At 36.9% G+C, this 26825-nt stretch overlaps 1 protein-coding gene across 2 annotated transcripts in view; it reads right to left on the minus strand.

Annotated features, from left to right (window-relative positions):
• The window catches only part of pak4 (p21 protein (Cdc42/Rac)-activated kinase 4), a 55965-nt gene extending 44526 nt beyond the window's left edge, over positions 1–11439 (minus strand). For both annotated transcript variants that reach the window (XM_088079330.1, XM_042486594.2), the window contains exon 1: positions 11261–11439. The gene's annotated coding sequence lies outside the window, so the exon portion shown is untranslated. The remainder of the gene's footprint in view (positions 1–11260) is intronic.
• Between the last annotated feature and the right edge of the window lie 15386 nt (positions 11440–26825).

Consider the following 26825-nt stretch of genomic DNA (forward strand, 5'->3'; position numbering starts at 1 on the left):
TTATTGATCCAATAAAACCATCTACTGCTATATAAATATTTACTGTGTCAACGGTAAACAGCACATGGATAGTCAAAATACAGTTTTAAGACAATATTTGCATTGATTTAGTATTTATTTTATGAAACATCAAGTAAGGAAAATAAAGGGGATGGATAGTGAGACATTACTATGTTTTGCATTTCCAGTGACTAATTTAGGTTGAAGAGAGGGTTATATATTATTTTTACTGATTAGCTTATTTATTTATCTTTTTGGTTTTGTCATATGACATTTTGGCTCACTTTGTGGCACAACAGACTGTGACAACATGGCTCAAATTATTCATTATCATTCACAGCAGTCTAATCAGGGCAGGCTATTGTGAAATACCATGTCTGCCTGCTAATAGAAACAGATCCGTCAACAAAGACTTCACACATGACATATGGATAGCAAGTCAAGGCTACATGCCAAAACATGTCATAAACCATAAAACTTTGGGCTTATAAATTGGGTCAGCACTGTTGTTTTAATCACACACTTTAATACTGCTTGCAAGGTAAAGAGATTATTAACTCTGTGCCCCGCTTTATTTCTCATGTTGCTAATCTAAACAGCTCAAATAGTTGCATAGTTTTAATACACACTACATTAAAACAAACATCTATTCCAGCAATGTCTGAAACTGGAAAAAAAAATTACACAGGCATATTCTTTTACAGGGTGTGGCTTCCTAAAGAAAACAATTAATTTAATAGTTTTCACTGTGCACCCACCCGTCTACCACAAATATATATGTTAATGCCTCTATAATTTTGTCTCATCATGTTTTACAACTTTATTACTTAAGGATATCACTGATACTAACATTTTTATGTAATTTAAAAATGATCCATTTCAAACTCTGTTTGAAGTATGTTCTCCTGATTTTGTATGTCTTATTACTTGACATTTATTGTTTTGTTTTTTGTTGATTTTCTTTTTTTGTTATTACCATTTGTTTGTTTGTTATATTTGGTCATGTTTAATTATACTGTTACTTGCATTATCTGCTTATGTTACTTTTGCTTATATTGTACTATTTTTGTTGAGGACCTCCTTGAAAACAAGATGGTACACCCCAAGGGGTTATTCCTAATAAAAATACCCTATATATCATTTTATTTCTTACTTTATACATGTTACATTTGAACCATATTCATCTTAACATCAGCATTGTTTTATGTCTATGATTTTAATTTTTAGTGTTTTTTTTTATTCTTTTTTTATGAGCATTGTTGAAGGGAGCTAAAGAACTAAAAATCTCATTTACAACACTGTAAAATTGTCGTTTATATATGACATGAAACATGAATGTCTTGTTTCCATTCTTACTAAAAACATCACAGAAGTTATTCCAGTCTATAGTAGAACGATTAGTAACTTTACAAACTACCCCCCGCCCCCCATTTAAAAATTGCCAATATTCATTCCCTTCAATATTGACTTTTTTCATTAAGGGGTAGTTTAACATCAAACCATACAGCCTGAGTGCTGTTAAAAACACATCCATTTGTTCCATAATTTACCACCTATCTAACAGACTGCAAGGTGTCAGCCTCAATAAGTAAAAAGCCTGTTGACATTCCTCTGAGAGTAAAAATACAGCAGGAACAGGTCTGCTCAACAAATCGGAGCCAGACAACACACAAACCTGCCAATCCCAAGTCCGAGTTCAAACAAAGCATGCAGTGTTGCAGCCAATGAGGGCTGACTTCCAGAAGCAGGTTGTGGAATGTGGAAAGGTCAATGATAAAGAGAGCACTACGTAGATCACACACACTAGTTCTCACATATTTCAACACACACACACACACACACACACACACACACACACACACACACACACACACACACACAGAGAGACAGACAGACCTTTGCTTGCCTTGCACCACACTGTGTTAAATATGAAGTTTACTGGAATGCGTTTGAGCTGCCTACAAGTTCAAGGATCAATGGGATGTTACAATCCACCACACACAAACACCATTTAAAGAGAGAGTGATCAGGCATACAAAACAATGCAAGGCTGAAAAAAAAACAACAAAGCAGATTTTGAGTCTACAGCCAAGACAAAGCATCCAAAACATAGACAGCAGTCTGACAGCGTTGTAGAAGTGTCACTCTATCAGTTTTGTCAAATAAATGTGTGAATTCAAAGATATTCACTCGCAATTACAATTCAACATATGAGCAATTTTGGATTGAAATTAAAATTAAATTGTTTGCATAAAGGATTTGAAAGTGTTTGTAAATGGAACAGCATGGTAAAAGTTTTTACTAACTAATGTTGATTTACTGCATTGTTTGCCATTCACCCCCTCAGTAACTTTTAACACTATAAATTCTGCAAAAGAAATGATCTGTCAGTGCCTACACTGGTATTTTTTCCTATTGTGATGTCATTTCTTGGTGTATCTTCAAATGCTTCATATCCCTAAGTTCTGTACAACCTCAGCTCAAATTGTTTATTTGTCAATAAACCATAATAATTTATCTACATGTTGACATTGTGTAATTTCAACATCGGATTTTATTAAATAAAAACACAAAATAATTGATCCAAAAGATTTTTAAATGCAGAAACACCAAGAAGATACTTCTTACCACTGCATAAGTTATTTGAACTATGTACATTATTTCAATTTATAGATATGCTCATTTTCATGACCAGAGTGCAAAGGCGTTAGGCGTGTTAGATTCATCATTCATACCTGTGGAGTATCGCGCAAAGAAGTCATTATGAGCGTACAATGGGATGACACGAAAGACAGCCTTGGCTTTCTGACACAATTTTTTTTTTTTTTTTTTTTAGCTATTATTGTTTTTCTTTTAGATAGATATATACCAGATTATGCAAACAACAATCTCCCATGGTCATTATGGGGAATTAACAGCATAATTAAAGCAAAATGCCACCTTTTGCACATAAGTAAGGTATCACAAGGTTATGATTTGATGATGTGGAAAACAGTAGACTTAGCATTCTGCTGCAAAAGGATGAATGCTCAAACTATTCCTAATTTAAATCTATTTAATCAAGATCGTGCAAACTATGATGTCCTGTGCCCATCCGTGGGATGTCTTTTTTTAAAGCGTTGAAAGAAGGGGAAAAAATACATGCACACAAGCCAAACAGTAAAATCTGACCTCAAAAGCAGATACCATTGGAAAGTCAGGGCACTACAAACATATAACTCATTACATTGTACTCTTACACTCTCATCATAACTTGCTAGTGCAATTGCACAATGTGTGATGGCATGTTGTCAAAAACAGACACAATGAGGTGATGTTGTGAAGAGGTCAAACATCACATCAGTCTATCCTGTCATTAGTGCAGCAAGTCATCGCTTCATCTGCTGGTCTGAGATTTACTGTCTACAAGGCAGTTCTGCCAATTACAGAAGATTAGATCAGGGTTCCCACACATTTTTACCAATGAATTTTCAGAACTTTTCCAACTTTTCCGTAAGATCTAAACCCATTTCCATGAATTTATTTGAGTAGTTGAAAATTGCCATTAACATGCAATTCCCAGGGATTTGCAAATAAGCAAACTGCTATTGTTTGCTATCTTAACTCGCATTTTAAAGACACTCATGCTGCCAACTAGCAAGGATGGGCATCGCCTGAGGTCCCACATAAGTTATTATCACAATACTTTAGTCACAATACGATATTAATGTGATTTTAAAAGTTTTCCAATATGCTCAGTATTACAATCAAACATTGTGAGATTTATTGCAAATTATGTTCCTCAAAGGAAAACTTTACAAACATCTCTCAAGTTTTGAGTCTATTTATCTCAGTTTAATCATTTTAATTGCAGCAAAATGTTTCTAATGGACTGAAAAAGCAGTTCATGTTATTATGGTAGTAGGCTTCTAAAAGTTTAATTTGTATTATTTATATATTATTTTTATAATGTATTATTTTTATAATTAAAAACTTGTACTTGGCGTACTTGTATTGATACAGTTTTGCCACACAAAATATCGTGATACTATGCTGTATCCATTTTTCACCCACACCTACAACTAGCCACACATGTCAATAGACCAGACCGGCACACACAGGTACTTCGCAACATATCAAGGCCATGCATCTTTTTGGGGGACAGAAAACCAAAGATCTCATTAACAGGCAGCGTAGCACTAGATTTAATACAAAGTGTTTTGCATATTGTTAGACATTTTTGGGGACATTTTATGAAAATAATTGAAACAACAGCCAAAACAATGTGGATTCAAAACTTTTCAAAAACATTCAATTAAAAGTTTATTTCATAACCTCCAGGACTTTTAATGACCATGGGGACCCTGTTAGATGTTTTTCATACTAGAAACGCAGTGTGGGTAAGACATTGCGATCAGATCATTTCCATGCTGGTTATTAACTCTGAATATCTGAAAATATGGGGAAGCAAAGCAGTGTAAACACTCCTCTCCTTCTTCAAGTCCATGAGCTTGTAAAGGCTTGTGACAACAAGTATTCAAAGTTTGGACATTTTCATGCCAAAAAAAGTTCTACTACTACAATCACTGGCTCCCTAAGAACTTCTATCAGGTACAAAACTATGGAAAACTACAAGTTTCTATGAAACAGTGAATAAAAATAACATTTCTAAATGTAGTCTTATGTGTCTTAAAGACTGGTTAACAGATTAAAGGGGTAATTGACAGTTGATTCAACAGCAGGATCCTGACAAAAGTGCGTACTAATTACAGACAGAGCACAGCAACAAAAGTCATCCAGACTATTCCAGTGTAATGCCAGTGCAAAAAAAGTCAACAAAAGAAAGCACCTTTTTTCCCTCCCATTATAACATACTGCTATTCACTAACATTGCTACACTGGTACAACTGAGGTGAAACGCAACCACCATCCAGAACTCTCTTTCTATTGTATGTGTGCGTGTGTCTGTTGTGTGTTTGTGAAACCTTCATATCACAGAGAACGTGCAGGCCCAAGCTTGATTTTTCGCCCGAGATTAAAAGCTCTTCAACGTGCAAACACAAGAGCAAATCTCTTTGCTGTGTTGCTGTGTGCAATGTTAAAAACACACAGTGAGGTACCGCACAGAGGTTAGGCTGAACAAACTACTACACAATTAAAACAATTACCTAAAAGTGGAAGCAACTTTGGGCTGCCGCTAGGGCTGGGCCAGTGAAAAAATGTTCAAACTGGTTTGATATGAAAAGCATGACTGCACCAGACCAGTATACTGAGTTTTACCGCTAGATGTCACACAACAGAACTCCTGAGTGAAACATAATAGCCACATTTACACTGTCTGTTCAAGGCGGGAATATCACGCCATTACGCCACCTCACTGTTCTGTATATAATTTCCAATCAAGGATGGGGGGGCAGAGTGGTCTCGCCTCTGAGCCGGGAAGGGAGGTAGTAACAGCCCCAAAACCAGGTCTGTGTAAAATGTAAAGCTGGAGAGAGAAGAAAAGAAGGGAAGAATTCTTTGGTGTCACATTTATATTGTACAGCAAAATTATCCTCTGCATTTTACTCATCCTCTACGGAGCAGTGAGGAGCTGTGTGCAGCGCTTCAAATCTGAGATCAGTCCCCTGATTCTTATTAACAGACCACTAAAAGATGGGTCAGTAACCTACTTGCTATCTTCCTACATTTGTAGTTTTAAAACAGAACATGTTTCCTATTGTGATATTTCCTGGAAAAACTTATGGAACAGAGAAACTTTGACTCCCCTGGCGATCTAAAAAAAAAATCCTGATATGAACACAAAGTGAGTCCTGGTCCACGGAAGCACTTTTGAAGCAAGCAACAGGATTTTGGTCAGAGTATGATGACACATAAATAAAATGTGATGAGAGATGTTTATGTAAAATGCTTGAGCAAGATATGCAGGAGAAAAACCTTTGTTTTTGTTTTGTTTTTTGCCAAAGTGTAGCAGGTGTGTTTAACTCTCTACAAACTGTACACAATGCTGGTCTAAAATCCAGACCTCTTGGTTTAAATGAAGTCTCAAACATAGGTTGGCTACTGCTGTGATATTAAATATGTCTTTTATTCATACGGTGTTCTTGCCTCTGTTCCTGAGCACCTAGAGGGCTGTGTTGATGTTGGCTGCTGCAGTCATTCCTGAGAGGATTTTTTTCCTCTAAGGCAATAAGCCTGGCCCTTTCTCCTCATTACAGGGAAGAATCATAATGAAGGGTCTGATATGACCCACCCGGGCCTTATTTAATATTTAATCCATTATCAATTAGTTATCTTGATCATCTGTCTACAGATACCTGGTATGTTTTTAAAAAAAATCCATGGACAATGTTGTGGATATTTTTTAATAAGTTAAAGAGCAACTGTAGCTGTTTTCTATTGATTTCTTTTGATTTTGCTGGAGAAAAAACCCTTAATATGTTGACTTATAAACAGTAAATAGTTTGATGAACTATCCTTGCAAAGAAAAAGAAACTAAATAGAAAAATATTTGATTTAAAATCAAGAAATTAAACACACAATAACCAACAACTACACAAAGGAAAAACTAAGAGAAAATGACTGGAAGTCCATCCACACAAAAACTTTTTTTTCTCCCTTGGTATAAGGTGGAGTCCGTTTTTTAGCTGTGTTTTCTCTGCAGATCTGGTTGTTTGGCTGTTAGCCGTTAGCTGAATTTGGTCCAGTGTTGGCTCTGTACCTCGCCTTCCTTCTTCAAGCTCTGTCCCTCTCTGGACTCTCAACAAACACCCAGATCTACCTTCACAAAGAGAAAATCCACTGCTCCCTTTCCAGCTTTCTCTTCACTTTCCCTCATATCACTAGACTCTATTTCTCTCTCTGCGTCCTTCTTTTTCCAGCCAATGCCATCTTTTTCTGTGAAGCCTGATACCAGGAGAAAGATGAGACTTGAATGTTTTCATGCTTAATTATCCACTCTAGCAGTGATACTCAACTTCAGGCCTACTGGCCCAGCCTATACACTGGGAATTGTTTTTGTACTTTTAGTATACATAAGGTGACAAAGTGCATGAAACAGCACCAAAATAGAACTTGTTTATCAAAAAGTGCCAGTGGAGGATCCCCCACACCACCTGACAGAGGTCCTAGTTAAGCCCCAAATGTCCTAAAATTATAGAAACATCCCAAAGTCTTAAATATGTCCTGAAATCCTAGATATGTCCCTGAATCTTAGAAATGTCCTAAAAATCATAGAAACAACCTGAAAAGTATAGAAACATCCTAAAGTCCTAGAAATGTCTAAAAATCCTGGAAATGTCCTAAAATCCTCTAAACATCCTAAAAATTCTAAAAAAAAAATTAAAAAAAAACACCCCAAAGTCCTACAAACATCCAAAAGTCCCAGACATTTCCTAAAATCCTAGAAATGTTCTTGTTCTTGATCCTAAAATCCTGAAAAACTCCTACAATCCTAGAAAAATGGTGCTGCTGCTACTGGCCCCTGGTCCTATGTCATTATGCAAATTGGCCCCCAAGCAAATCATGTTGAGTGTCCCTGGTTACAGCATAAAGTCAACCAGCAAGGACACAGAGAGGGCAGAATAATGGCAGTACTGAAAATGACACAAAAAATCTAATGCTAAATTCTAAACTGCCACTCAGCAGCTCAGATGTGCAGGGCAATGTCCTAAATATGATCATTCACAGCTTTAGCCTTTGGCTGCCACCTCACTATTGATGTGAAAGCTGTTAGGAGTTGATGATGCCTAAACAGCAGCTGTGTTTCTTTCTCCCACTATGAGGGACCCTCAAGTCAACAACAACAACAACATCCCTCCTGCCATCTACCGGACACGTCTGTCAACAGTCATCAATAGTTCGTGACTGTCTTCATGACTCGACTTCCTTTGATTCACCAAGAATGCACCTCCTCCGAATCTGGGATAACTATCAAAACAACCCCCAAAATCTGCTTCAGTGATTAGCATCAACCTGAGTGGATTCCAGGTGCTGCTGTTGTTTACTTCTATATGCTTGAAACCAAATGTAGTCACTTCAGCATTATGCTGTACTAGATAGTTAATTACTATGCTTTGTTTAAATATAACAGGGTTCCCACATATTTTCAAAACTTAATCATGACTTTTCAAGGACCAAAACCGAGCCGTAAATTATCACCAGCCACCAGCCAAAATGCGTGTGGCTGCTAGATCTGCTTCACTCACCAGCGCAAAAAACAATGCTTTCTATCTATTGAGTGGCTGGTGGATTTTGGAATTCACCAGCCACAGCAGCAGGTGGACAACAAAGTTCATTTTAAATCCTGAACCCAGTTGTCTTTTCGTTGTCCCACTTGCCCAGCGTTTTTTAAACATATGATTCAAACTCTATCTAAAAACGATGTCAGCATCCCTAACGATGTGTTCAAGAACCGTCGGAAATTTGAAAATCCAAGAATAGTATACAGTTTTTACGATTTCTGGCCTAGATAAGCAGTGTAATTTTGGCGACATGCATTCCAAACCCATTTTCTAAAACAAATTAATTTAAAGAAAAAAAATCACCCAGTTTTTCTTCAGTTTTCTATAAAGATTGCTTACTGTACATTTTTAATTGTTTTGAAAGAAAATACCTTCCAAACCTGCAATTTTCATTAAAAATTCATTTTAAAAAACAGCTAGTTTTATTTTAGGTTTTCTACAAAAATTGCCAAAAATTTTCAAGAAAATCACAATTTTTTAAAAAATGAAAATCACAAAAAAAGAAACTTTTTAATAAAGAAAACATGCCTTTCAAACCCATACAGCCATTTAAAGTCTTATGCCCCTCCCCAGAGCCAAAAGTGCTTAAAAAATAATTTGACATGCCCATTGGGCATAAATGCAGGGAAAACCAAACAAAGGTAGAAAATTAAGAAATTTTCATGATGAACAAATGAACAAAATCATAACCAAAATGTTGTCATAAGTCAACAGATATTGAGTCTATGTTACGTTGTCAGCTACAGAAAATAAATTCACCATTATGCTACATTGATGTATTTTTTAAAAAATCCCACAACAAATTTCCATGATCATTCCCAACTTTACACGTTGCATTACTTTTCAAGGCCTGGAATATATAACTGAAATTCCATGACTTTTCCTGGTTTTCCATGACTGTGGTAGTTTCTGATATAACATGGGAAGTTCTTATATGAATGAACACTATTTTCTTTATCATTTAAAAACACAACACAGGATCAAGAAAGGGATGGTAGTCATTGTTCCAGAATGGGACAGGAGTTTTCCTGTGGGATGAGGCAGGAGTGAAAAACCACTTCTGTGTCACCCTCTAAGGTTCATCCCTCACTTAGTTGTTAATTTGAACTTTGTACCATACACAGAAGAACAATAAGCAACATATAAGTGGTACAAGTCAACAACTATTCAATAGTCCTCTGATGCAAATAGTTTACTAATCTAATACAGCAACTTTTGTCATCTGACCTGTAACTCCCTGTGGTTTTTCAACCTGACACCCAGCCCTTCCTGACACACTTATCCTTTCTGACTCACAGAGGATGATGTAGAGAGAGGGGGGGTGATTTTGATAAGAGCTCTCACTGCTGCTGGGGTTTGGTGTATGTGAGAGAGAAAGAAGAGTGACCCCACTATACAGCTATGGCATCCCAGGAATGTGCAATGTGCCCGGCACTAATCGCACAACCTTGCAGACCAACTAGCATGCACGCAACATCTCTTCTCTCACTCACTTACACACACAGACACACACATGAATGCCTCAGGTAAACACATACATAACTGGCAGCTGATAGAAAAGGAAGAGGAATTAGCAATATTAAAGACCAGAGGATAAGGATAAATGACATGTGCAAAAAATGTGGAGTCACAGAGGGGAAGAAGTAACTTAATATATTCTCAGACAGACAATATCCTCCATCATCCTGGCAGAGCAGGGCTGAGACACACACCTGCCTCACAGGTGGAAATGAAACTTTAACACATTGTGGCTAACAGGACCCGGTTAACCGACCCATATATTCACACTTTGATATTATCAATCAGTGGTGGAAGAGAAATTCAGATCCTTACTACCAATTCCACACTCTGGGAATGCTCCACTTCAAACAAAAGTCCTATATAATTAATCTGCTCATTCTTTATTCTTTACACATTAGTTTTCTTGTGCATGCATTCAGGCACCTACCACTAGCATTTAAACCCTGTAACCAATGAGCAACTAGGCAAGAAATGTCCCACAGACTACAAAAAACAGTAAAAGGTGATGAATAAATGACCTTAAAATCAGCTGGGATGTATTATTGGATGTTATTAAAAGGTGAGAGAAAAATGTCCAGAAGACCAAAATTATTATTATATATTTTAAAAAGAAATATTTATTTTTCCATAAGTGCTCTCAAGCTTATTTCCTTGTTTTTGTTTGCTTTTTGCTTTACTTTTTGCCTATTTCTCAGTAATCTTCTTATAACTTTTTACTAGTTTCTTATTTTTGGGGGGTCATTTATTGTCTTTTAGAGTTACTTGTGGCCCTCCCATTTTCTCTACAGAAACCTAGCAATTTGCTCAGGTTTCAAAGAGTCAAACACCAAAAAAAAGTTAGAATTAAAACTCCAGTAACTGATTAATGGTGGGGAAAGAGCCATGCATTTCCATGCAAGTAACTCAGGGAAAAAAACATGTGTAACTTTGTGGAGGAGGAGAAAATTACATTTAAAAAAAATCAGAAAAATGTCCCACCACAGCCACCCCTCTCTGATGATTCAGAACAGTCCCTGAAGTACCTCACATTTGGCAAGTACAGTGACGATACTTGAGTACATGTTCTTATATACATTCCACAACTATCATTAACAGAGAAATAATAACAAAGACAAGTCGGTGTTTCTTGACATAGAAAGGAAAAGCCAATATTAGCAGAACCAGCTTTTCTCCAGGATTTGTTTTAAGCTGAGCAGCGAGCTCAGAGGGTCTTAGCAAGCAATCACAGCGTTAACGTAAAGTTAGCTTCAAAGCTGCGTTTTTTAACTGTTTCACTACTTTCACCACATGCTTAGCACCCTGAATCTCGACCAAATCGTAAAACTGCCAGCCTCTCACCTGACAGTGGGGTATAATTCACACAACACACACTCAGAGACCACACACACCGGAGGTTACTGCGGTCTGCCCAGACCTGTAAGCGGCTAGCGCTAGCCGCTGTTAGCAACTACACGGAGACGCGCCACAAGCTAGCGCACAACATACTACAGCTTTTAAAAATAACTGTGCGTACTCACCCCGAAACTCTCTGAAAAACTTTTTCTCTGCTGCCACCGCGGTGTGGAAACCAACTTTATCCGTTTGAGACGAGCAGACGCGGGCTAACTCGGGGCAAACTAAGGAACATTAGCCGAAGTCTCACTTTCCCGACGCCATGTTGGACATGGGGGGGGGTTACTACATCCGGGAAACTTCAGCTCAGCACCATGGCAACCGAGTTAGCGACGGGTCGCTGCTGTAGACTGCATATAAATATGTCTGTGCTCACTACATACACTGTTATGTTATGTTATGTTATGTTATGTTATGTTATGTTATGTTATGTTATGTTATGTTATGTTATGTTATGTTATGTTATGTTATGTTATGTTATGTTATGTTATGTTATGTTATGTTATGTGTTAAAATAAAATAAAATTAAAAAAGGTGTATGTATAATAAAATGTATACTTTGTGTTGAGTTTGTATTGGACATATTTTGTGTGTTTTGTAGGCTATTGTATCCCTCTATTTGACATTCAGTGAAGGGGTTCTAGATCACTAGTTTCATCAAAATGCAACATTATTAAATGTATATAAATGATGTAGGCCTAAGGTTACTTTAAATTGACTCAACTAACACTCATAAACAGCTTAACAGTAACATTTAACAGAAATAGAACATTCATATATGCAATCTTTTATATAATAAAAGATTCAAAAAAGATAAAAGTATTTACTTCTATATATATTTAAAAAGTAAAAGTAGCCTACTTATTATGCAGAATGGTGGCCCATTTTGCACATAAAGATATTCTTGATTGGCCATATTTTCTCTACAAATATTTTTCCAAATGACAGCAATTTAAATTTTTTTTTTTTTTATATTACCCCTGCACATTGCATCTTGTCATAAGAAAAGCACAATTACACTACCACTACACTCAAAATCAAACTTTTAACAAACTTTCAGCAAATGTACAATGCAAACATACAAGCAAACAACATGGTTAAACATGGCTCAGTATTTTTGTGCAGCATAATAAGGTGCTGAAAGGGGATCAGAGGTCAGTATATGCCTGGGGATCTTTTCCATCAAATCAATTTGTCATTAGGTCCCATGATAGATTGACCGTGTACCTCACCCACATACACTGACAGGGCTAAGGGACTGTTCTTTTTTCTTTTTTTTTTACCCTCCCTGAAGCTGCAAATATTTTCCCTTGAGCCTGCCTAAGTGCATGACCCTCCCTCCACCATAAACTATCACATGGTAAACACTTACCCTTTGATGCTTAAAAAAAAGTTGAAGACAAAATCCTGGAGTTAAAAAAGCCTCAGTTTTTCACTCTGTTGCATATGATGTGTCCAAATTTGAAAATGTCTGTCTGTCCTGTCTTTATGAGACATTTCATAGACATTCTAGATTAAATAAGATTAGATTTGATAAAATATATTTTCATGTAGGCTGAGACTGACAGAAGGGGCAGAGATCAGATATGTAGCTCCTATGGTTTATCAGTGTTTGAGTGCATTGATCAAAGTTTTAGCTTTAAAATGATTAGCCCAAATAATATAAAATATAGCATTAAATATAACGTGCAAAATGAATATTTCATTAAAAAAAATTAAAAAGGTAAAAGATAAGTAAAATATAGAAATACAATGTATAAATAATTCAAAATAGATTTATGTAAGTGTTAAAGTAAAAGTAAGTGCTAAAATCAGTAAAATACACATGGGTTCATTATAAAACCGGAAAGTGATAAGTGCTGTGAGTAAGTATAAAAAAATAAAGTTTGGGTCAGTTTTAGGACACACAAATTGACAAGGAAACAGTCTTTGGCAACAACACTGTGTTTCCTTACTTCACCCATCACGCTCATTTCATGTGGATCTTCTTGCATGGCGCAGACGTGGATCACCGTGGCATGATCCTTCTGCAACATGCTGCCCTGGGACAACACAGCGTTGCAGGGTGGTCCTCCTGCAGGAGCTGTGAGAGAACAGAGAGGAGGTGGGAGGAGAGATGTGGCTGCTCAGTGAGGATGAGGAGGAGCAGAGGCTTCACAGTCCACTATCAGGCAGAGACCAGGAGAGGCCTTCTGAGGCTGATGGGACGATAGAGGAGCAGTTTTCTGCCTGAATCAGATCATTCCTGTGTGTGACAGAGTGGGTGACCTGCTTTGGGCCGAGCATGTGATCCGAGCTGGAGAAATCATACATCCATTCTCTTGGCAAAACCAGTCATGCCTCTGCTGCTCTGCCCGGACGAGGAAGAGGAGGCAGCCTGCAGCAGCATCCAGGAGGACAGTGGTGACACCAAACAGCTCTCTGACTCTCCACTCAGCTGCACAGTCAGAGCTGTCTGCAGGAGGTGGTTCTCTCTCTGGCTGAAGAGGAAATGTGCCTCCAAAACTTTTACAACCAAGAAGCCTCTCACTGAATTCTGGAGGTGGTTGACTCTCAGGCTGCTCCAAGCCGGGTTAGGACACCCTCACCACCTGCACGTGTGTCTGCAGCCTTGCTTCATGTGCAGCCCTGTGATGCACAGACAAGGATGTTGTCAGGATGTTGGAGAGTTCATTATGTCGCCTCATGGGAATGGAGGAGCTGGGAGGTCTTTCCTGGAGAGCCCTGTTGATCCACACGCTTATAACATAAGAGTCAGAGAGGATGATGAAGATAGGACAAAGGGCTCCTGGGATGTTTTCAAGGCTTTTTGTCATCACACTGCTCCTAAACTAAGACTCCACATTGAGGAGGAGTCAGACCTGCAGGAGCTGCTGGTTGAGGATGAAGATGATTGTGCTGCAGATGCAGACTGAGAGGAATAAGGAAATTGTCTGCAGACAGCACTAATTTAATCTTTAACACCTAGATCAGCATTTGTTTTCTTTTGCTGCATTCAGATGCCTTTCACATTCACTTCAACCTCTGAAACCTGAGAAAACTGCTTTGGTTTCTTTTAAAAAAAGGAAGAATCTAATGCACACAGCCTAATATCCAGCAAAAATAAAATAAAATAAAATAAAATAAAATAAAATAAAATAAAATAAAATAAAATAAAATAAAATAAAATAAAATAAAATAAAATAACTAAGGGAAAATGTCCAGAAATCTCTATTTGTAATTCTCTTAATTATGATTCCTAAATTATATTGGAGATATTGGGAACCTTTTTCTTGACCCCCCACCCCCATCCCCACAAATTTTTTGGCGATTTCTTGTTGGGTGGCTTGTTGCCCTCATCCAATGTTTTTGAAAGGAATTTGAATTTTCTGAAAGGAGTTTGCCAAGGTTTCAAAGGGTTTCTGGATAAACATGAATTACAATGTGAAAGTGTACATTTCAGACCCTTTTTTAGCACTTTCTTGAGGTCATTTTTTTCTCTCTCTCTTTTAAAAAAATCACCTTTTTTGGTTTACTTTGCAGTAATTTTCTTGTTTTTTTTTTACAAATCTTTCACTCAGTCTATTTCTTATTAAGCTGCTCATATTTTTTGAAAGAAATTGAGTCAATTTGTTCAGGCTGAAAAGTGTTTTAAAGGGAAATTGATTGTAGGTGAACATTGTTATTGCTCATGCCTCATGTTAGATATCATGTTAGTGGGAAAAAAACAACCCGATAACCCCCCGCCCCTCGCTCTTTCTTTTGCCTTTGTAGGTCAACAGGACAGCTGTGATTATATTGAGTGTTTCCTGGTGCATGGGATCAATAGGGATGGGCAGTAACAGAGTGCTGCCTTCAGTCCTGCTCGGGACATTAAATTTAAGTGTCACATAAAAATAATTACTCTTGGTGTTGTTTTGTTTTACAAATCAGATTAATGTTTTGTACTGTTTTTAGAATTCAAGATTTGCATACTTTTTAGGCTCGCTTTTATGTGATGTTGCCTTTTTTTTTTTTTTTAACCTTTTTTAATTTTACCTATTATTTTATTTCCTTTTACTTGGGGGTATTACTGCTTTTATTGCTTCTGTTGTTGTGGTTTTTGGTCTGTTTCTTTGTATTATTTTAAACTGACATTTTATGTCCTGCATCTTGCATTATATATTTCCTCTGGTTTTAATGTGATCCTAACTCTACCCTAGTTACGTCTTGTTTGTATTCAATAGGACTGTTTGGCTTTCTGTTGCTGTATCACCATATCTCATTTCTGCTTTCCTTTGTTTGTCAAAGCACTTTGTAAACTCTGTTTTTAAAGGTGCTGTATAAATAAATTTTTATATACATAAAGTAAATGTCAGTAACTAATTTGGAGAAGCAGGCTGGAGTTCGCCACGGAAAAATTTTAACAATGTCCTGCATTTAGGAGTATTTTCACAGCTTTACTCTCCTGTCAAACAATTTCCAAATGAAGCAATTATATCGCTTTCTTCAAAGCCAGACTCCACTGAGAGAAATAATGATTTAACATCGCTGAACACAGGAGCTGCTGGTCTAACACTGCACGCAGGGCCCACTTTGATATTACACACTTGTATTGCTCTGCATACAAAATGCACCTTTAAAAATTGAGCTTTAAAAAATATTATACATTAATATAATTCTCAACTTTCAATGGTTAATTTTTAGCCAACATCAGTCCTAATCATAAATATCAAATATTCATTCATTTTCAGAATTTTTTTACCCTTCAAATGGCTTTAAAGATAATGCCAATATAAGTTTAGATTAAAAAAACAACAACACCAAAATGAGTTAATATACTACATGCAAAGGGATTATATTTTGATGATCACAGCCAGGAATATGCCAATGATTAGCAGCAAAATTGATTGTGACAGTGCACCTAGTGGAAACAGCAGATAGAAATAGAGTTTTCTCCTTATGGCAAATACAGTAAAAATGATGTCATCAGGTGGAAATAGTAAAAATGACAAATTCCAAGTCAAAAGCCCAAAATGACACATAGAAATAATACAGTGCATGTTTTTATGCTTTGATGGCGATGGGATCAAAAATTGCAGCTCACATTTTTTTGCACTTAACAGTATAAATGTAATAATTTTGTTTATACAGTATCAAAAAATAAGAGGAAAAAGATATTTAATTTTGCACTGTCTTGAGGCCATTTTGCTATTGTTTGGGTGTTGTCGCTTGTTTTTTTTTGTTTTTTTTTATTTATTTCATATTGCCCTTTAAAAAAAAAAAAAAAATTTTCTGGTGATTTTCTTTTAACTTCCTATCTATTTTTGCTTATTTTTGGGGCTTTTTTTAAGGTGCTTGTCGCTCCTTTTCAGTGGGTTTTTTTTTTGTTTCTTTGTTTGTTTGCTTTTAAGAAATCAAGCCAATTGACTGAGGTTTCAGTTGATTAATTTCAGGCTCACCACAGAGGTTAACCTGTGCAACACTGACCTCTGGTGATCAAACACACTCAATACTCTGTTTCCAAACTGATAAAAGCACATGCAGGGAGTCAATGTTTCAGTTCAACCCTCTTATGACCTGGAGTTGGCTCAATGAGAGAATATGTCAAAATAAAACTTTTGAGATTATAAGTGGGCATTTGAAACTTGTGTCAGATGGCTGTTTCCATATTTTTAAAAGTAAACTCAAGACCTACATACCTTAGTTTAGCTTTTATTTGAACTTTGCCTAGTTATTATTTATCATTTATTTACACATGTTAGTCTGTTTTGCTAGATTATATATCATTTTATTATTTTTAACATTTTCATCTACAAACCCCAATTCCAATGAAGTTGGGACGTTGTGTAAACTGTCAGTAAAAACAGAACACAATAATTTGCAAAACCTTTTCAACCTATATTCAATTGAATACACTACAAAGACAAGATATTTAATGTTCAAACTGATAAACGTTATTGTTTTTTGCAAGTTTTCACTCATTTAGAATTTGATGCCTGCAACATGTTCCAAAAACGCTGGGACAGGGGCAACAAAAGACTGGGAATGTTGAGGAATGCTCAAAGAACATCTGTTTGGAAGATTCCACAGGTGAACAGGTTCATTTGAAACAGGTGAGTGTCATGATTGGGTATAAAAGGAGCATCCCCGAAAGGCTCAGTCATTCACAAGCAAGGATGGGGAGAGGTTCACCACTTTGTGAACAACTGCATGAGCAAATACTCCAACAGTTTTAGAACAATGTTTCGCAACGTACAATTGCATGGAATTTAGGGATTTTATCATCTACAGTCCATAATATCATCAAGATTCAGAGAATCTGGAGAAATCTCCAAAGCCGAAAATCAATTTTGAATGCTCATCACTTGTAAAGGATATTGCCACGTGGGCTGAGGAACACTTCAGAAAACTATTGTCAGTTAACACAGTTCTTCGCAACATCTAGTTAAAACTATACTATGCAAAGCGAAAGCCATATATCAACAACACCCAGAAAAAACACTGGCTTCTCTGGGCCCCGAGCTCATCTGAGATGGACTGACGCAAAGTGGAAAACAATGTGGTCTGAAGAGTCCACATCTCAAATTGTCTTTGGAAATCATGGACATCATGTCCAGCATCGATCAGCCAGCATCTGTGATGGTATGGGGGGGTGTTAGAGCCCATGGCATGGATAACTTGCACATCTGTGAAGGCACCATTAGAGCTGAAAGGTACATACAGGTTTTGGAGCAACATATGCTGCCATCCAAGCAACATCTTTTTCAGGGACGTCCCTACTTATTTCAGCAAGACAATGTCGAGCCACATTCTGCACATGTTACAACAGCGTGGCTTCGTAGTAAAAGGGTACTAGACTGGCCTGCCTGCAGTCCAGACCTGTCTCCCATTGAAAATGTATGAAGTGCAAAATAAGATAACGGAGACCCTGGACTGTTGAGCAACTGAAGTTGTACATCAAGCAAGAATGGGAAAGAATTCCACCTACAAAGCTTCAACAAATAGTTTCCTCAGTTCCCAAACGCTTATTGAGTGTTGTTAAAAGTAAAGGTGATGTAACACAGCATTAAACATGCCCCTGTCCCAGCTTTTTTGGAACGTGTTGCGAGCATCAACTCCTATTGATGTTATTGTTATTGTTATCATTATATTTTCCTCACTTATGGTAGCATTTCCTCATTTTCTGGTTTTTATGAGTTCTTTTATTTTGGTGCTTTAATTAATTATAAAGGATCATCAAAAGGACTCCAAATTAACGTAGGTTTGGTGTCAGTTGCCATTACAACCCGGCCCCGGATAAGCACATGAAAATGGATGAATGGGAACTTGTAATAATAAAACAAATTCCTGATTTCAATCTGTGTGTGTGTGTGTGTGTGTGTGTGTGTGTGTGTGTGTGCGTGTGCGCAAGCTTTCTGACTTCATTTCAATTGATCCTGCAGTGGAAGCAATTTTGGCAATTCTCAGGTATCAGCGACTTTTTCTTGTCACCCTGCAAATGAAGATCAATACTCTAAATGTGCTGAAACTGCTGATTTCTTGTGTTCATTCTCCAAGTTTTTATTTCCAGTCTTTATTTATCTGGGGAGATGTTTTGCTGAGCATGCTTTGCTGTTTTCCAGCTTTCCCTCCCTGTCGAGTATACTTTGCTGCATTCTATGCTGTATATATTTACATTTACCCTTTTACACAGTGAATCATGTTTGGTCATTAACCCTTTGAAACCTGAGCAAATTGGCTTAACTCCTTTCACAAATGCAGGATGAAGGTTACAAGCAACTTAACAAGACTTGAGCAAGAAATCAGTAAATAGTTAACCTAGAAATCAGAAAAAAAGGGAAAAAAGAGAAGGAATGTTATCTCCAGAAAGTGTCCAAATTAAATACTCGACCCAGGTGTTAAAGGGTTAATATTATTTGTGTTTGTTCACATTTAGTTTCTTTTTTCTCTCTCGCTGTAGACAGTTGTTCTGTGTGGTTGAACATGAAGCTTTTTGTAAATATGAATTTGTTTGGATGTGGAGTGAATAAAGGTCATGTTAAATGTCAAAGGTAAAGCAGTCACACAGTATGTGGTCAGAGCTTGGCTAAATTGTCTGTTTCATCCTCCTTTAAAGGTCCCCTTTAAAGACATTAAAAATGAAAAATATTTTTTTTTATTAACCTTACTTTTGAATTTTATTGTCTATTAACATAATGGACCCCAGGAAGACGAGCTGTTCTTTAGGGCTACCTAACAAATAAATAAATTATATAAAGGGAATGTTTTTATCTCCTCTCTTGATTTGCATAGAAGAAGTGAAGAAAAAACTTAGAGTAAAGGCATTAACATAGCTGAGGTTCAGTGGTGAAATGTTTACTCAATGCTTTACTTAACTACATATCAAAGGTCCTTGTATTTTACTTGTTTATTTCTTTTTATGCTACCAGTATTTAAAAAAGGCAAGACACTGCTTAAAACAAAAATAAGAAGGAAATGCAATTCTTTTTGGCCTAAATTCAAATGAATATGGTTGTTTGTCAGTATACACTTACTCATTAAACCCTTAGGGACTGTTTAGTGCATTTTATGCTATTTCTATTCTTAGTTCTATTTTTTGCATGTGGTATATTGAAAATAATTCATTTTTGTATTTTTCTTTTCATCTAAAAACACAGTGGCATCATAACAAGAACTTGGCATTTAAAGTGTTAAAATTCTGAAAAGTTGATATTTATGATTAGGCCTGATATTGGTTAAAAAAATAAACTCAGTGAAAGTGAAAAGTGAAATGAAAGTGGCGAAATGATATTAATGTAGATTAATTCTTAAATCTTGATTTTGAAAAGCTTATTTTGTGCGCAGAGCGCTACGAGTGTGTGTAATATTAAAGATTGTGTAATATCAAAGGGTGAAATAGAGTATCTGAATACTTCCTCCAGCATTGAGCTGCAGCTCTGCACCTGAAACACATTCATGTCACGTTGCAGTTTGGAGGCCTGAATGGAGATCAGCTTTGTGTTGATTCAGCCACTTTACAGCCGCTAATGTCCTCAGATGAGCTCATGCGTCTCAGCTGAATGAGAATCGCTTGTGTTTCTCTACAGTGAAACTGCAGTGCAGGACTTCAGCTCCGTGATGTATAGAGCAGGAGGGCAACAGAGTCAGTCCATCTTACTGTCATAAATGTGTCATTTTTTAGGTAGTATTTCGTAAAAATAGCAAACTGGAGTTTCATATTCTCCACCAGAAGAATCAATGAATTCAGGATGCAAATGCAATGACTTTACTCTGAGGCGTGAGAACCACATGACCCAAGGCTAAAGGATTATAAGAGAGACCTAAAGTAGAGGTGGAAGAAATGCTCACATCTTTTACTAAACCTTTTGAAACCTGAGCAAATTGACTTGATTTCTTAAAAAAAAAAAATTTTAATTAAAAAAAGGGCAATGAGCAATAAAAGAAGAAATTACCCAAAAATTATCAAGAAATTAATTAATAGTAGAAGAACATTACCTGAAAATCAATTTTAAAAAGTAACAGTAAGTAACAATATCTATCTCACAAATCTACCTGTTCCCCCTTAGATTTTTATGTCTAGGGAAAGGCGTCAAAAAGCAGTACAAGAAAAGTGATGTCACTCCAAGTTTAAAAGGGTTACATTGCAAAACTAAAGTTTAAAAACACTGTGTTAAAAGAAAAAGTCAAGCCCATAGCCATAGCATCATGTGACCCATAAAAGCAAAAAAAAGTGTTTCTATTGCAGTTTTGTGAATTATGGCTTTTTTGAATCGCCTGAAATACCACCTTGTGCTAGCATAAAAACTTTTTTCGTTTTTCCGAAATGGACGTGTTTCCATTAGGCTTATTTTATATTCACAATTTCGGTTTGTGCAATTTGAGGGTTAATGGAAACCTGCTTACTGTGATTGGCTAATGGACATCCCGTCTAATAAGTTTTGCCTGGGGCTCTGAATGTGCCTGGTGTGCATCCAGAAACTATGGCGATGGATGTACAAAACATTGGTAGGTTTATTTCTGTTGCAGCCAATCAATAAACCCAATCTAAAATCAACATCACTTCTTTGTTTCGTATCGGAGTGAAGAAGATCTCAGTGTCATGAACTGTGGCGCAGGAAGGTAGGACCCAAATGCAAAACTCAGACCAGGTAAGAGCAGCGAAACAAGGTTTATTCCCAGCAGAGAAGTCCAGAGCAAGAGGCAAAAAACAAGGTCAAAAAACAAGCAAGGTTCAAACACAAAAAGCTACTGACAAGGCTGCGGACCAAAGCTGTAACATGGACGAGGAGGATCAACGAACTGGCGACGAGACAAGACACAAAGGGGGAATATATGCGGGACTAATGGGGCGTGATGAGAAACAGGTGTGGGAAACACAATCAGGGATCAGGTGCACACCAACAAGGAGGGGGTAGGACAGACAGGAACCGAAGACCATGACACTCAGCCTCTTCCTCTGTCCACACATACCGAGTCATGTTTTGTAGAATGTTATGTGGCTTTGTTGTACTTTTTCTTCTTCTTTGGGTTTAATGACGGTTGGCATCCATGAAGTTGTGTTGCCGCCACTCGTTGTTTCACATCATATGAGCTATAAAAGCAAAAAAAAGTGTTTCTATTGCAGTTTTACAAAATATGGCTTTTTCGAATCATCTGAAATACCACCTCATGCGAGCTTAAAAACATGCTTCCATTAGGAGTATTTTATATTTGCAAATTCCATTTGTGCAATTTGAGGGTTAATGGAAACCTGCCGAGTTGCTGCAGGGCGGACAGGACGGCCGGCTCTGCCGAGTCATACGACGCTCGTCTTCAGGAGGAAGAACGACTGCTGACAACTTGAGCTGTGATTTAATTATTGATTGAATGAGGCACAGTGACTATTTGTGCTGTGGTATTACAAATAATACATCGAGTAAACTCCCTCTGAGCATGCTGTGAGTGTGTGCCTTTAAATATTAATATAACTATGAAGTGGTTTCAACTTTGTCTGTTAGTTATTTTTAGCATTTAGTTTTTTGGTTTAATCATTTATTTCAAATTGGTCAATTCCTGATTCAGGTTTCCATTATAGTTTGATAAACATGAGAAAGGTCAGTGGCACCACAAAAAAAACTTGATCTCAATCCAGGTTTCGAAGGGTTAACCTGTCTCCTCAAATTCAGTCAACTTCAAAATTGAAGGCAGCCCAAACACAACAACAAATTCTCATCCAAACGTGTCAAATATTGCTGCTTACTCAATAGCGTTCGCGTCTATATATTACTCGCCAGGTACCCTCCTGCGTCTGTTGTTGACGTTCTTGGATGGCGTGTCAGTTTACGCCTGTTAAATGCATCATGTCTTTTCAAAATACACTTCCATTTTCGCAGGAAACATACAGTTTTTGCTCGTTAGATGCATAAGGTATTTTTCAAAATAAGCTTAGGTTGCTAATACACCTTGTATTCAAATTTTTTTCCTTTTTGCAACACAAGCACGATGTTAGGTTTAGAAAAAAATATCATAGTTTATCTCAACATTTATATGGGAGGCAAACAGCAGGCTCCCGGGTGAAAGTCTGGGGTTTGTTGGACCCATCCAACATCCCTCCCACCCTATTGGGACTTTCCGGCTCTGTATATTACATAATTATTAATAATGTTTCTGACGGCAACTGATGCCACCAAGCGGCGTATCATACCTCTGCAAAAGGTGCCGTTTTGCGTTTGGTGTTTAAATCACTGATCATGCGCTGGTATTTGACAAGTTGGGCATGAGAACGAGCTGGAAACCAACTTTTTAATGTTAAAACACAGATTATTTTTTAGTTTTAACCAAATTATTTTTCAGTGTACTACATAAAGGTAGAAACTGTTGCTACAGAGATGCTACAGTTATTTCCCAACTGCAACGGTGTAAGACACTAAAAGCGTAAGTGTGGACAACACGTTCTCAGTCCAAGTCGTCACATGTTCCGCTTTGCAGTGGACTTCCACGTCTAAATATTACGCTCTAGGTATTCCTTATATGTCTGATGTTGACACTCCAGGATGACGCAACCATGGTGTCAACACAAGCACATGATGGGATTACGCTGTTTAGGCAATAAAGGCACATCGCAATCAAAAAGCTAAATGCAAGTATGAACCTGAAAATGAGCATGAAATGGGACCTTTAAGTAAAAGTACTTATACTTCAAAGTGAAAATATTACACTACACGGATCCTGCATTTTGCTTAAGTAAAACTATGAAACTATTATTAGCAAAATCAAGTAAAAGTACTCATTGTGCAGTAAAATGTTTGTCAGTGTTTTCCTATGTTTTTGGATTCATATTCCTGCTGCATTAATGTTGCAATGTCCTGCTGTGCATGTTTAAGGTTGGGCTCATTTTAACTCCTTTATATAAAGTTGGGTAGTTTATCTGCATAATAAATGGTGGCTATAATAAATGGTGTAATTTTGCCAATTTTTATTTTTAGAAGGGATGTTTTCTTTAAAAATCAGAAAAAAGGCAAAAGGGTTTAGAGATAAAAGCCATAAAATTTTAAAGAAAAAGAAAATCGCCTACATTTTTTTTTAAAAAAGGGAAAAAAATCATACAACCCTTTTAAAATAAAAATAAAAATCATCAAAATTCTTTTAAGAAAAAAATAATCACCAAAATGTTTAAAAGAAAAGAAAAGATAAAAAAAAATCCCCCAAAATTTTAAAGGAATAACAATCACCACAAATTAAAAATAAATAAATAAAATAATAAAAAAATAAAAACAAAAAAATAAATAAAACTGACAAAATCTTTTTAAAGAAAACATACCTTTCAAACCTCCCTACAAACATCCAGGCTAAGCCCCCAGTGTCCTCAAATCCTACAAATCCCCCTTGCGAAAAGTGAAAGTTAGTGAAATATCTATCTGTTATTTCAGTGCAGAATGACACCACGTGGCCGCAGCCTCTCATCTGCGACCAGCAGTCAGAATGACAACACCCACACTGGAATAAATGCATAGTTTATCATATCATAACAATAAATTCTCAGGGCTACATCATAAATAAAACAGTCTAGTAGATTCAGGGACTGTAGCCTAAATTATGAACAGGAGGTGAGGTTAACAAACCGTGTCATCAAGAAGAAGAAGAGGTACAAACGTGACGTTGCATTGGATATTTATGCTCATTCTGTGAGGCGCTGCAAGACAAAAAGTTGCTCTAAAAAGGTTAAATTGCTGCAACTACTGAGAGTATACTGAGTGATCGATCGCCTTACATTTCATACAGCTACGAGCTACCAGAGATCACAATTTAGGCTACTTCTGCTACAGTACAGTATCGCTTTAAGTTCCTCTAGATACCTGAATAAAAACAGCATCCTGCTGCAAAACACAAAGTGAAAGAGAGAAGAGTCAGTCATTCTTCTGTAGGCATATTTTTTTTAAAAGAAGTCTCTGTTAGTGCAGAGAGGTGGGGGTCCTCGAGGGGTCTCAGGGGTTCTTGAGGTGAGGTCTTGAAGGGGGTGCAGTGCAATCTTTGGGGTTCTATCTGGGAGGTCAAGAGTTCTTGAGGGGTTGCAATGGCTATAGACCATCATAAAGGTGCTCTTAATGGTTCTTTAAAGTACTTGAGAGGGTTTCTGAAGGTTTTCAGGAGGAAGCAGGGATTCTTTGGGGGTTTTAGGTGTATTAAGGGGTTCTTGTGTAGGTTCCTGGAGACTGGGTTTCTTGAGGAGGCAGAAATTTTATTTAAAATTCATCCTAAAATGCATAAGAGTTAAAGCATGGATGGATTGCTGAGTGGGCCCACTGGGCACAGGTCCAGAGCTTCTAGTACCCTTTTCCACCAAATCAGCTGGTTTTTGAATTGGTTTCAATTCATGACTCTTGGAGTCTAGAGAACCAGTGTTTCCACTAGTCTGGGGGGCATTTTGTTATTTATACTTTCAAACATGGAGGACTATCACCTTTCTTGTGCTGCTTCCAAACACCTTTCAAAATCATTTAAACCTTTAAACCCGAAGAACTGCTGTAATTTCTTTCAAAAACATGGGAAAAAAGCAAAGAGCAACTTGGAAATAAATGTTCCACAAACTGCAAGAAATTAGTAGATTTGGATTATTTTTAATTATTATTAAAAAGCTAATTTTGCTAAATATATTTAAAATTTTGTTACAGAACTACTATAATTTTTAAGCACATTTTCCAGGTAATTTTCTTTTTCTTTTTACTTGCTTTCTTTCCCTTTTTGTGTGCTAATTTTTGAGACAATTTTGTTTTACTTTTTGCTATATTTTTTGCTATTTTTTTGAGGCATGTCTTATTTTGTTGCTCATTGCCTTCTTCCCATATTTTTGACAGAAACCAGGCCAATTTGCTCAGGTTCCAAAGGATTTATGACTGTTCAGTTGAAAATGGACAGGACAGGTGGGAGAGAGAGGGGAATCATGTGAATCAAAGGGGTGCCGGGTTGGGTCGAACTCCGACTGCTACAAAGGACCCGGCCTGTAGGGGGCGGACACTCCAGCAGGTGAGCTCAAGTTCGCCCACCAGTTTCAATAAGAACCACTGCACCCAAGGACACGTTATCCACAGAGGGCGCTGCACAACACCAGTTACCAGTTGTAGCAAGGCGGCAGATTGCATTGTTTGCTTGTGAAGTTTGCTTATGTTATTCCAGATATTTGTTTTTATCCCAAACAAGCACGGACCAACTATTACTGAGATCACTACACACTTTTCTTCAGATGATTTCTGAGTAAACGTCTTCACCCTCTCGTTCCAATCTGTCGATGATGACACGCCCACTGATGTTTGCACTTCAGGTCAAGGAAAACCTGCTATTTTGTTTGGTTGTAGCACTAACTTTGCTGGTTCAATTTATTTTTTGGTCGAAATGCTCTGAGAGGTTCAAATTGAGGTGCAGGAACCAGAGCAGAACCGCTTCCATGTTCGTAGAAAGGGGGTTATTTGATATGAATTATTATTTAAGGGGAACTCTGCCAATTTTCCACATCAAAGTGTGTTTACAGGCGTCGGACTGGACAACTGCAAATGTGAAAAAAGTTGTTTGAACTCTTGTGTCTCCAGAGGGGAGCTGCGACGGTTAGAGCTGAAGACTACAATTTTTAAATGAAAAAATAATGTGTCTGCAGTTCGAAAGAAGTAAGAGCACATCTGTCAGAATGTGTAGCATAAAAAACAAATATTTCAGTATTTTGATTTAGCTTCATATTACAGCTGAGCTGCACACTGCAGCTTAGGCCTGCAACTATTTATCATATTATCAATTATTATTTATAAGTTCCCACAAGGTCACCTTTTCAGATTTTGTTTTATCTGACCAACAGTCCAAAACCACACGATAATCAATTGAGAGTCAAATGTAACTTTTAACTCTTTGAAATTTAAGCAAAAAAGTTGCTTCTTTAAAAAACATGGGAAGAAGGCGATAAGCAACGAAAGAAGAAATGACACAAAAATTAGCAAGAAATTATGAAAAAGTACAAGAAAATAACCCAAAAATTTGTCCAAAAAAAGAGAGAAAAAAATTATAATAATTATGGAAAATCATTTCAAATGAGTAATTATTTTTCTGGCTTTCAGAAAAGAATCTTTTCCCTAGACATTTTTCTTTAGCTTTTTTTGTAATCATTTTCTAAATCTACTAATTTGTTGTAATTTGTCGAACACTTCTTACCAAGTTACTCATTGCCTTGATTCCCATGTTTTTGACGGGCTTGCATCAGTTTGCTCA

This window comes from Plectropomus leopardus, chromosome 6 (genome assembly GCF_026936395.1).
Source record: "Plectropomus leopardus strain MGB_pleo_1.0 chromosome 6, ASM2693639v1, whole genome shotgun sequence".
NCBI lineage: Eukaryota > Metazoa > Chordata > Actinopteri > Perciformes > Serranidae > Plectropomus > Plectropomus leopardus.